Genomic DNA, 12,444 nt, shown 5'->3' on the forward strand with positions numbered 1-12,444 from the left:
ACATTTTCCACCCAGATGGGAAAGGAAGAAACAAAATTACCTCTGTTTACAAGTGTCTTGAACTTGTATGTGGAAAACCCTAAAAGTTCCACAAAATAACTATTAGAAGTAATAAGCAAATTCAGCAAAGTAGGAGGATACAGAGTGAACACAGAAAAATCAGTTTAATTTTTTATACACAAACCATGAACAATGTAAGAAGAAAATTAAGAAAACATTTCCATTTATAATAGCATCAAAAAGAACAAAATATTTAAGAATTAACTAAGTTGGTGAAAGCAGCATATAGTACGGTGGTATTTTTTTCTTACCATTCTGCCAAGCTCTGTCTTTTGATTGGATGCATAGATCAATTATATTTAAGGTAATTATTGATTGGTGACACTTAGGTCTGCTATTTTATTATGTGTTTAAATTTTTTTCTTGGGTTTCTTGTTTCTTTGTTTCTCTTTTCTTGCCTTTCTGAAAGTTTCTTGAATATTTTTTTAGGACTCAGTCTTGTTTTATTTATAGTGTTTTGAAAGTATCAGTTTTTATACTGTTGTAGCGGTTGGTCTGGTTTTTACAATATTCATACATGACTTATATCAGTCCACTGGTACCAACCTTTTACCCAAATTTGAAAAACAAAGTTGTTTTTAGTACCTCTAAATGAGACAAGTGTTTCAGTTTCTTAGGTTATAGACCACAGATCATGATAACCTCCATTTTTGCCTTGATGCTAATGCTCTAATCTGGGAAATAACTCATTATGTTACAGTGTAAACATTCATATACTCCTCATAAAACATTATTTATTTATTCCACAGGTTCTTAGTCTTTGATTTTTAGTATAAGGAATCCCTTATGGCTAATTACATGCCAAACTGTGTTATACATTTACACCAAATATAAACATAGAAATATGCTTATATTTGCTACATAGTAATCGTTTCAAAATAAATATTATAATCCTTGAATTGATTCTCATATGTTTTCAAAACATTACTAACATATTTCAAGTTATTAGTTGATAGTGTGGTTATTTCAAGCCATCTTCTTAAGAATAATAGAATTTCAATTGAAACAAAAATTCTTTACTTTTGTTGCTTTCATATAATATAGACTCCAAATCACAAATGACATAGAGGATTGCTGATTTGTGTTTAAAGGACATGAAGATTTTACAGTTATGGAAATTTCTTTAATAAATGTTTTTACGGTGTTAAGTGAAATTAAATATGACGTGGAATATATATGTAGAAAAAAAACAATTTACAAATTGTAAAAAGTTGGCAAATAACATAAAATCCAGAGAAACAATCAAGGGATTTTAGATAACCTCCTGGCCCTAATAATAATTCCTTCTTTTCTACATAAGATTCATTACCTTCTAATTCTGATAATAAAATATTCTCTAATAATAATCATTGCGATGTTGGTAGAAATTATATTGATTATTTTTTACAGCAATTTTAGACATCTATTATTGGGGGGCAGTTTACAAAATTATTGTTATTGGGGGGGCAGTTTACAAAATATACAAAACCGTAGAGCAATAGATAGTAAACACTTAGATATTAGGAAGTCAGTGCTTTTTAATGTAATGGAAGGAGTTAGACATTAACAACTCTTCTTGGTTTTCACAAGAGACTTTCTCGCCAGTAGAGATGAGAGGGGAGGGTGGATAGGACAGGGGAAGGGTGTTAAAGAAACATCGGGATCAAGACAGTTTCATTTCCATTCTGATGTTAAGTTTATGGTGAGTGATCACGATGAAACAAATGCTTAGTGCCCTCCACTTCCTGACGTAATCAGTGCAGGATGTAGGCATAAGGATTCCCTAGATGGGCACAGCCTTCTCTGCACAAACCGCTCCCATTCCAAGAAAATCAGTGTTCACCTATACAGTGATTTAAATGTACTTCCAAAGTTGAGGAGTCTGAGGAATAGGGCCCAGCAGGAGTCCAGAAGAGGAAGAAAACTGATCAGTAGCAAAACCTGACTGGGGAGAAGGCTTGTTGGAGATAAAAGAGCACTGATAGATGAGAAGAGAAGAAAGTCAAAAGAAATTTTAACCAATGTCCTGGTTCTTAGGTGTCACCTGGGCCCAACCCCCCCACCTTCTTTTTTACCAACTAGCTATAACCTATAGAGACTCCATGGAGTCCTAAAATGTAGGACCAAATTCTAGGATACAGCAGAGATTTCCAGTGGTGTGGTGGCCTCAGTGAGCTGTCAATCAGTCACAGGGGAGGCAGGACACAGATCCCCTCTTCTGGCCATAAGCAACCTCTGCTGTTTTCCCCAGTGTGCCATGCAAAGGTTACTTTTTTTCCCTTAAGGAACAGATTGGGAATGGTCACATGCTCTACAGTTGCCTTCTCAAAATTCTTAATATTTTTAAAGATTTTATTTATTTATTTGAGAGAGAGAGAGAATGAGAGATAGAGAGCCTGAGAGGGAAGAGGGTCAGAGGGAGAAGCAGACTCCCCGCTGAGCAGGGAGCCCGATGTGGGACTCGATCCCGGGACTCCAGGATCATGACCCGAGCCGAAGGCAGTCGCTTAACCAACTGAGCCACGCAGGCGCCCAAAATTCTTAATTTTTAAACAAAGCGCTCTGCAGCTGCTCCCAAGTACAGTACAAGAAAATGCGGGGAAAGGGAGAAAAAAAAAAAGACATTCAAGGGTCCAACAGAACCTTGGAATAATTCGGTAGGAGACAGTGCTCAACCGGACTCCAGGGCAGAGAGGGCAACAAACTTCAATAAAGGAAAGGTTGAAACAAAACAAAACAAAACAAATTGAATGTGTTGCACCAGTTATCCTCACATCCCTTTGCCACAATATAGTGTTTCGAGTAAAACAATTCAGAGAAAGATGATCTTGATGCAGAGGCAGCAAACAGGACTCTAAACAGAGGGAGAGGTCAAGTGTGAATATGGGGACATGCAGAGGAACAGGGTTTGGCCAATGAGCCTCAGGAGCTGCTGACCCTGCTACCTATCTGACAACAACCAACTGGACCACCCTGATCAACCAGCTGGCCTCAGGAGGATAAAGGGGTGCAGTTTTTATTTAGTGTCTCAGGGGCAAAGTTTCTAGGATTTGATTTCTGGTTTACTGGCAAAAAGGGAAAATTCAGTTTCAGGTTAGGTATAGAGATAATCCAGCATCCACGATGCCCTCTATTAAGGAAAACGTTTCTCCAGCACATGGATCCATTCTCAGCTACCTGGCTGTGTTCTGGGAGGTACCACCTCTCTCCAATCTGACTACTCAAAAGTCAGTCCTCACTAACAGTCTGGGAGGGACCACTCAGGCTTGAAAAGGTAGCAGATATGGGACTGTCATCTTTTACACATTTTCTTTCTTGAATCTCTAATGGTCAGAGTGGTGAAGAAAGGGAGAAGCCCATCAGGGATAAAAAGTATCAGCACTGCTTTCTGACAAGACTGTCCTGAGGGAACATGTAACAAGGTGAATGTAGATGGTGGAAAGTGGCCACGTACACAAATCCTTTCCAGTAGCGTTCACCCCACCAGAGACTCGTGCACCTCAACTTTGGAGGTTTTAACAATGTCAGGCTAGGGGGAGAGGCAGCGGCTCCAACAAGGACAGAGATTTGGTTCACCTATTTGTCTTAGTATAGATTTCCTAGTTTAGGAAGGATGAGAAAATATGCAAAAATGTCCTTCACGTGACTTGATTCCCTCAACCCAGTCCCCAGTCTACTCTGGGTGATGAAAGGTCAGGAATTCAACAAGCCCCAACTTTCTAGAACTCATATGCATTATCTAACAGGTGCTCTGGGTTTATTCTGCAAGAGACTATCTGGAGGGAAACTAAAGAATATGCTTGTTTAAAGACTTGATACTTCCTCCCCCAGTTCTAGCCCCTGCTTCCCAAATCTCTGGTCAGAATTATCCCCCAGAATATGGATACTTGCTGGGGAGAAACTCATTTTCCTGAAGTCACTTATCCAAAAGAGATGCGTGGCGATATGTATACAAAAGCAAAAATCGGGGCGCCTGGTTAAGCGACTGCCTTCGGCTCAGGTCATGATCCTGGAGTCCCAGGATTGAGTCCGGCATCTCCCTCTGACCCTCTCTCCTCTTATGCTCTCTCTCTCTCATTCTCTCAAATAAATAAATAGAATCCTAAGAAAAAAGCAAAAATAAATATTAATGCACAAAAAGGCTTTTTGATTTCATTAAAACCACCTGCTTGTGAAATAGCCCCGGGATCCTGCCGAGTCCTACCAAGGGCAGTGTCAAGCCCCAGGCCAGGGACTCCCAGAGCTCAGCCAAGCAGGGTGAGATAGGGTGTTATTGAGGTGCCACCCTGTGAATATGTGGGATCTGAGGGCCCTGACCCTCAAGTCTTCTTTGGGCAAGACCCCCTCAAAAGTCAATGAAGAACCGAGACGACCAGCCCCAAAGACTGGGTAGATGCTTTCACCAGTCACCTAGGTAGGGCCTGAGCGAGCTGCTGTCCATTAGTGCTCCCTGGTGGGGACATAATGACAGATCAGGATAAATTCCCGCAGGTCAAAGGTGAACTGCCAAAGCTCCTGCCCAGTTAGCACAAAATAAACAACCGGCTATCTGACTGGGACAAACAGAATGCACATAGCCTCTACACACCACCAGTTCCTTGGGATTCTTTAATCATGAAAGGCTCACAGTCCACTACTCTCCCACCTCACGGGGTCTTCTCATCCGTACTACAGCCCAAACACACTTCTAGGTGGGAGACTGGATGTAAATTAAGGCAAGGCTGGGCTGTCAGAGACATCCCCACCTCTCCACCAGGACCCTCAAAGTCAATGGAGGTAGCCAGATGACAAGTGACTCTATCACGGTGGTTCTCCATCCACTTTACCCCAAAGGGAAGGCCTGACATGCTGTGCTGTCACTCCATAAAATCATGTTTCTTTGGAATTGAGGAGAGAAGAGAAACCTCCCTTTCTGCCCATCCAGGCTGCCACTTCGGTTGGCACTGCACAATGACTCTTCTGACTGACAAGGATTCATCCCAAAGCTTGTTGACCCCAGTTTGGATCTAGCTGCCAAAAGATTTTCCTGTCCAATCAGCAGATTAGAGTCTTGGAACAAACAGGCCCCTCCAGCCCATCTGCCTATTCCCAGCTAAGGGCTGGGCCTGGAACCCGAGTTGAGCTGTCCTGCTGACTCGTCTTTTCTGAGTGACCACATTCCCAAAATCTCCCTCATAGCTGCTGTCCCAGGTGGAAATCTGGCAATAATACCCACAGTGAAAACCTCTCACCACCTCCTCTATTCAGTGAGGCTGTTGCTTGGGTTCTTAGCAGCCTAAAACCTATCAGTAACCTAAAACTGGAGAGGTTGGGGAAGGCGATCTAGTCGACACCAATTGCCTGACAAGATCCCCAAACCAGCCTCGAAAGAATAAAAGACACAGCTCTTGGTGGGCGAGAACAGGTAAGGAAGTAAACATGATAGGACTGCGGCTTCTCAAGAACAGTAACAGCTCATGTGCTCTTTCTTCTTTTTTCTCCCCTAAACACAAGACAGAACGGGATTCCTAGCAAGGCAAAATTTGAAACTTCGGCTAAAGAGAGAACGGACAGCCGTCAGAAAATCAACATCCTGGCTGCCACCTGGGAGCTCCCCTGGCTCTGCTGGGATCCAGTCAGCAGTCCAGGCTCTTTGCTGCCTCTTTGCAATGGACACAGTACAAAAAGGTCTGCTTAACGGTGAAGTCAAGCAGGTCCGTGCATGCGCACGTGCTTGCTCGTGGAGCTGTGGGGGCCGCAGACTGTGCAGCGGTACCTCACTGCCCCCAAGTGTGTCTCCAGGCAGCACTGGATGGCTGCATGGCCTTGGAAGTACTTGTGGCACCCCTTACACCTACAGCTTCTCACCTGGGGATCCACCAGAGGTAGTTGAACTCGCCTGCATGGCTAAACCTTTTGCCACAGACCTTACAGCTGTACTTGCTGTTCCCGGGCCAGCCCTGCAGAGCCAGGTCCTCACTCAGGGACTCCTTCGCTGGAAGCTTCCATTTCTGGACTGCTCGGTGCGATAGTCCCAAACCGGGCCTTTCCTCAAGGCCACCGTTGTATTCGTGCTGCTGACACAATAGCGATAGGCAGCCTCTGATTTGAAGCTCCAGCCGCATAGGTGGCATGGGACTTCCGTTCTTCTAGGCTGTGGTGCACGGCCATTTGCTTCTCTAGGGGGTGCCAGGCCACAAAGCCATTCACACAGATGGGGCAAGAGAGGACTGAAGTGCCAAGGTGAAGACCATGTGCCATCTGTGGCTGCAGAGGTGAAGTGATGCTGGTCACAGATACCACAGTCTTGGCACCTTCCAAGTTTAGATGGTCAAGGACGTGGCTCTGGACCATGTGGAGATCTTTGGTCTGTGCCTTCCCACAGACAGTGCATTTCAACTCTGTGGAGGCTGCACCTGAAAACAAACCCAGATTCCCAGTCACGGGATCATTGGGGTGGACAGTGGTGTTGTTCTCAAATGTTCCATCCCGAGGGTGGAGGGTTAGCTGCCACTTCATAATGAACTTAGTTTCACATGTGTCGCAAGAGAAGAGGAAAATACCAATGTGGAATAGAGCATGGGTCATCTGGGAGTTTCGCTGCTAGCAGTGGGTCTCAAAGAACTTGTGGTTGTCTGTCAGCGGGTCCATGGGGTCCTGAGCATGCTGTCAGATCCAGTGAATGCTGTGTTCTAGAACTTACTTGAACACCTGGCAGGGCATGGCCTTATGGCGCAATTATCATTCTCTCCAAAAGTCAGCTCGTCTTCACTGGTATCTCTCAACTCATTCACCTCCTCAGCTATCCCTGTCTCCTGAGTGGGGTCTTCTAACTGCAAGTCATCATCCGCCGGGTTGATGATGAGCTGGAGCTCATCCATCTTCTCAAAGCCAGGATCTTTGGAGTGGTTTCTATTGCTCCCACGGGAATTGGTTCCCCTGGTGATGTCTATTTGCACTGTCAGGAGGAAAGAAACTATTTTTACTGAAGTCTCCACTGCTCTAAACTTTGTATGGAGGGCAGGAGCTGGGTCATCATCCTAGTAAAAGGCATGGAAGGAGCAGGGGCATCATGGTCTTCTGTCTTCGGTGGCAGTGGCTGTTGCAGCAGACACAAGCTATGGTTGGTGTCATTGGTAACATTTCTCTCTTCCTCTTTATAGCTTCCTCTAGCATCACTAGGTAACACCTAGTTCCTATCAGGACCAATGGGCTCCCCACCATCGCATTGTTCTTCAAGGGGATGAGTGGGTTCTGCTGAGTTACAACTCTGGGTACCACTGGTGCTGGTCCAGAGCATGGCCACAGCAGTGTTCTCCAGGCCAGGGAAGGTGGAGGGACAGACCTGGAAGAGATCCTCCACACCCAGACACTCAGTTACCTCTTAGATGACCCCAAAATTGATCGGGTCTGTCAAGGGCTCTGATGTGTAGACAAAGCTCAGAATCTTCTCAGTGTTGGCAGGGGTAATAAAGTCCACCACAGAGGTCCTGGTAGCATCAAGCCCAATATTCAGGAAAAGTTTCTGAAAGTATCTAGCCATACAAGCCCTCACAGCTTTGTGGGCCAGGAAGGAGACGCTCCCCACCACAATGGAGATATCACACATGGTTTCCCAGAGCTGGCACTTACTGAGTTCCTTCAGCAGGTTGTTGGGGTGGTTGTTGCTTTGCAGTTTGATCCTCATGCCCATTTTAGCAGCTCCTGTGAAGTGGCCCCCTAATCAGCACAGTTCATCTGCTCCTTAGGTGTGAGCACCATCGCTGCTGCCTCACATAAAAGCCCATCCCGACCAGGAGGGGGCGCCCCATATTGATTGTTTCTTAAGTGGTAACTGTATTTGTAACCAAAAGGTGCACTGCAAATATGATCTCCATTCTTTTCTCCCCAGCACATTCATCTCTGGCCTGGACACTTGCAGGAACTTCCTAACACATCTTCCAGCTTTCTCTCTTATTCTATTTCAAACATCTCTGTGGCTGCCTAAGTGATCTTTTTTAAAATTAAAATAAAATAATATGACTTGTCTCCTTAAACATATTATCTTCTCTCAGCCCTTAGAATCAAAATTATTTCTACATATTCTATAGGATCTTATATGGCCTGAGCCCTATTTATCTTCACAGCGGCCTTTTCAACCATCCTTTCCTTTTGTTCAATATACACTCATCACACGGGTCATTTTCAATTCTTTCTCAACTTAGAGAATTCCACCATGGAGGTTCTAAGGCTTTGAGTTGTTCTCCCCTCAGCCTTTTACATAGCATTAAAAAATTAAAAAAATAAAATTAAAAATATACTTCATCTTTTTCTATAAATGTCATCTCTACAGAGATTATTTCTGTGACCATTCCATATGATACACAGCTCTTCCCATAACATCATGTTACTCTCTATTATAAAGACATTCCTTATTGCTTAAAGTATTATTAAATATTAACTACATATTAAGCTATTATTAATATTTGGTAACTATGTTATGTTAGATATTAACTATTTTGTTTCTATGATTTTTTTCTCTATTTTGAAGCAGACCAGCCAGATGTTTCTGCCCCTCTCTCACTCAGATATGCTTCTTCTTGTGAATGATGTAGAAAACAGGATCTCTCATTTGTTCTCTGGAAACCTGTTCCTTAAGAATTTTGTGAATAGAGAACAGAGACAGATGAGTGCCTCTGAGGAGAGAAAAGATTGAATAGGAGAATCGGTGGTGATTTATTCTAGATCTGATAGAGAATGGTGTTCCCATGAGAGTAATACCCATACACCACTACCCTGCAGAGACCTGGGGCAGTGGTTTCAACTCCAGACAGATGATCTCATGGTGTGGTGTGAAATGTTCTAGAAAAGATTGGTGCATGTGAGGTTGCACATTAGCAGCACCATATCACAACCTCAAGGTATTACTGAGCATTGATAGTGAGCACATCAAAGATATCCAAGATGGGATAAAGATATGGCAATTAACCTCCCTTTCTATCACCACAGTTGAATTGTGTTGTTGTGAAGCCCTAGAGAAAGGAGCACGGTCCAAGTTCTACATTAGTTTCAACTTCCTGCCCTCATTATAAGATAGGACTTCAAAGTCAGTTTTAATATGATTTCAGGTCAATAAAGAAATGTGGCTTTTTGTTCTCACATCTGAACTTTTTGTGTAGGATTCACACGGAAAACTCTCATGTTCTTCTCAGTGTTGTTTACCACCCATGTGGTCAAGGTTTACATCTGCTTGAATGAATATTACGTACCTAACATCTAACAGACTTAGTGGCAAAGAATAGGAACACAATACATATTTCTGTTAATCAATTAATAAAATGTGATCTGATTTTTGCAGGAGGGGAAAGGAAAATATAACTTGGCCAAAATGAAACAACTCTTTAATACCTGAGTCTGGCCTTTGCTTATGAACCTTGAGCTCTTAGCCACTGTGCTGAAGCTTCCTCTGTGACAGGAAGGAAACAACTCCAAACTGGTAGGTCTGGCATTTACAGCATTCATAAAAACAACACATCATGAGAATAGAGATGACGAGTTAAGACGAGTGTCCTGAGAGGACTGGGGGACTTAGAATATTATAAAACACATTTGGGAAGGTTAATTAGAGGTCAATTTTTTTTTCTGAACAATTAAATTCTTAAGAAAATACTGGGGAATTTAACTAACATAAATCATGCAGCAAGTTGCAGAGGCAGCAAATTGGGATTGTGGTTTAGCTACTAGTGTTTAGGCAGTTTGAGTTCAGCAGGATAGCTGAGGAGGAATATTTGGGGCTCTAGTCACTTAAGGAGTCATAGTGGAAATTATTTAGTCTTTCAGGTTCTCTATACCATCATTCTCTGTTTTTTCTATACCTTATATATTTATGTTTCTTTTATAATTTATATCAAGATGTATTTTATTTTTCAGTCAATAATTTGCAGAATTATACTGCAAATGCACCTTTCAGTTGATGCCTATAAAATAAATGTTGCCATTTATATTATAAAACCTTCCAGAAATTTCTGTTAGATTATTTCCTGATATACATTTTAGTAGGTATTAATTTTATTATTGACAAATATAAACTAACATTTTTTCACACCTGTAAACAAAAGTTCCTATAAGGATAAGCTTCTTCAGAGATCTCTTTATCATGTATTTGAATATAGATTATATTAGAGTAAAAATAGCTTTCCCAAGAAAAAAGGAATTTTTCTTTCCTATGTTGAATAAGTCAATAATGACTCATTAAAATAGGAGTAAAAAAGTTCCCCAGCTATTATAAAGCAACATAGTAATGACTGATAGTCTCAATAGGCAATTAAGTGATCAAAAAGATTTAAAAATGATGAACATATAGTATATGAGAGAATGGAAAATGCAATCTTTGCCAGAGAACAGGATATTTTACGTTGTTTCTGGAGGCAGAAACTAGCTCCCACATCACTAGTCTATGTCACACAGGTGGGAGAGCTCTTGAAGTGATAAATGGGAAGGAAGACAGAAGTGGCACTTTCTTACAGATCCTAACAGGTGTAACCAAAAATTCTGAAATAAGTTCTGTTAAAGAAGTAGTTTTAAATGTCTCCTACAGAGTGATGAAAATTCTGCGGTGAGTAGATAATTGGTGACAGAAGTCCTGGAAGTTAAAAAAAAAAAAAAGAATCCACAACCTTTGAGCTTCTTGTGTACCCTTAAGTCCCATTGGAGCCTCACCTCATTATCAGCAAGTGTCCCTATTAAGGGGAATTACCACTTTAGTGAAGTGGGAGACCGTGTCATCAGATTTAATTTAGTTCCATGGAAAAGGTGCCAAGTAAGTGCACGTCCTCCTAAAAAACACATTTCAATTAATGCAGGTCACTGTATTTAGTGAGAACATATAAAAGTAGGAAAAAGTAATCAAAGTTATGGCAATTTGGTGGTAATAGAAACTAAATGGACAAACTCATTCTGTGAAATAAACTTTAATTTTTTAAGAAAAACATCTAATTTATAGAAAATCAATGCTATGCTCAGTTAACCTTACCTGTTCAGCTTATATATGTAAAATGTAACATGTTAAATAATGAACCCAAATTCTAAATAATCTAGTAGGATATTAATTTGGCATCTAACAAGAAAAACACAACATATCATATGTAGTCTTCCCATTGCATTATTTTCTTCATACACACACAAAATTAAAAGTGTTGTTTATAATATAATTTTTCAACACTGAATTTTTTATTCACATACCATCACTTTCCAATATATTTTTCCAGTTTAAGTAATAAGGAACAAGTCACAAATATGCTTTTGTAACCTAGAGATTTCAATTAGGATATCTAAATGTTCCTCACAATCCAAAATGCAATGCTGCCATTCTCATATAAAATGGAAATATTTACCTAAATTTACTAAAAGAAAAAGCTCTTTTAATGGCTTAAGTTAAATGCTTATTTCATTGTGAATTATTTCATTTTTAGCCAATTTCCCAAATTCAAAGTTTAAATGAACACTTGAAGGAACAATTAAGATTGTGGTTTCCTAATGAACATGCCATCAGCTCACCAGATATCAATACTAATCAGATTAGTCTATTTTTTAAAATTATTTTTAACTATTTCATTAAATAAAATACTAATTAATGTTAAATAACAAGTGGAACAGATATTCACAGCATGTTAACCAATGAAGGGCTGACATCACAATGTATAAAGATCTTTAGTGAATCAAAACACATAATTAGGCATTTCCAAACAGAGAATATTCAAATGGTTAATAAACACCTTAAAATGTAGTGCCTAAATAGTAACCAGATAAATGCAAAATTAAACCACCATGAAATATTAATGACTACACACAGATACTATGTATCTAAAATCTGAAGATAGTTATAATTAAGTGTTATAAGTGTGATGAAGATGTGGTTCAATAAGAAACTCTATATATCTCCAGTAGAAGTCTAAAATGTTACAATGAATTTGAAAAACATTGTGTCATTATCTAACAAAAAATGAAATTTGTGTATATGATACAGCAATTCCAAACTCAGATGTGTGTGTACATATATATATATATATATATATCTTTAATTATGCATTTCTGCAGATACCATAATTTTTTTAGTTGCCAAGACTTGAGAAAATCCAAATGCCCATCAACAATATGATAGATAATTTTTTGTATACTCTTTTAAAGAAATACAAAAAATAAACATACTTTAACTTCATGCAACAAAATGGTTGAAAAACATAGTGCAGTCACATGCAAAATTCAAACGTTAGGATTCAATTTAGGCAAATTTAAAATGACCCATAATGCCAGTAGTCAAAAAGTTGGAAGAAACAGAAGAAGGAATCAGTGGATAAGGAAAATATCATTAAAAGGTAGGGCAGTGGTCCTAGGATGCTGGCAAGGTTCTCTTTCTTGATTGTGTGGTGATTATATAAAAAATATTTT

General features: G+C 40.3%; 2 pseudogenes; both read right to left on the reverse strand.

The window, feature by feature from the left end:
• Positions 1–5,654: 5,654 nt before the first annotated feature.
• On the reverse strand, positions 5,655–7,711 carry LOC114210046 (zinc finger and BTB domain-containing protein 39-like; annotated as a pseudogene).
• Positions 7,712–7,737: 26 nt separating this feature from the next.
• LOC114210033 (synaptosomal-associated protein 23 pseudogene) overlaps positions 7,738–12,444 on the reverse strand; it is a 107,778-nt pseudogene continuing 103,071 nt past the window's right edge.

Source organism: Eumetopias jubatus, unplaced genomic scaffold (genome assembly GCF_037043125.1).
Source record: "Eumetopias jubatus isolate StellerSeaLion01/CBP00866 unplaced genomic scaffold, mEumJub1_p1.0 scaffold_3, whole genome shotgun sequence".
Taxonomy (NCBI): domain Eukaryota; kingdom Metazoa; phylum Chordata; class Mammalia; order Carnivora; family Otariidae; genus Eumetopias; species Eumetopias jubatus.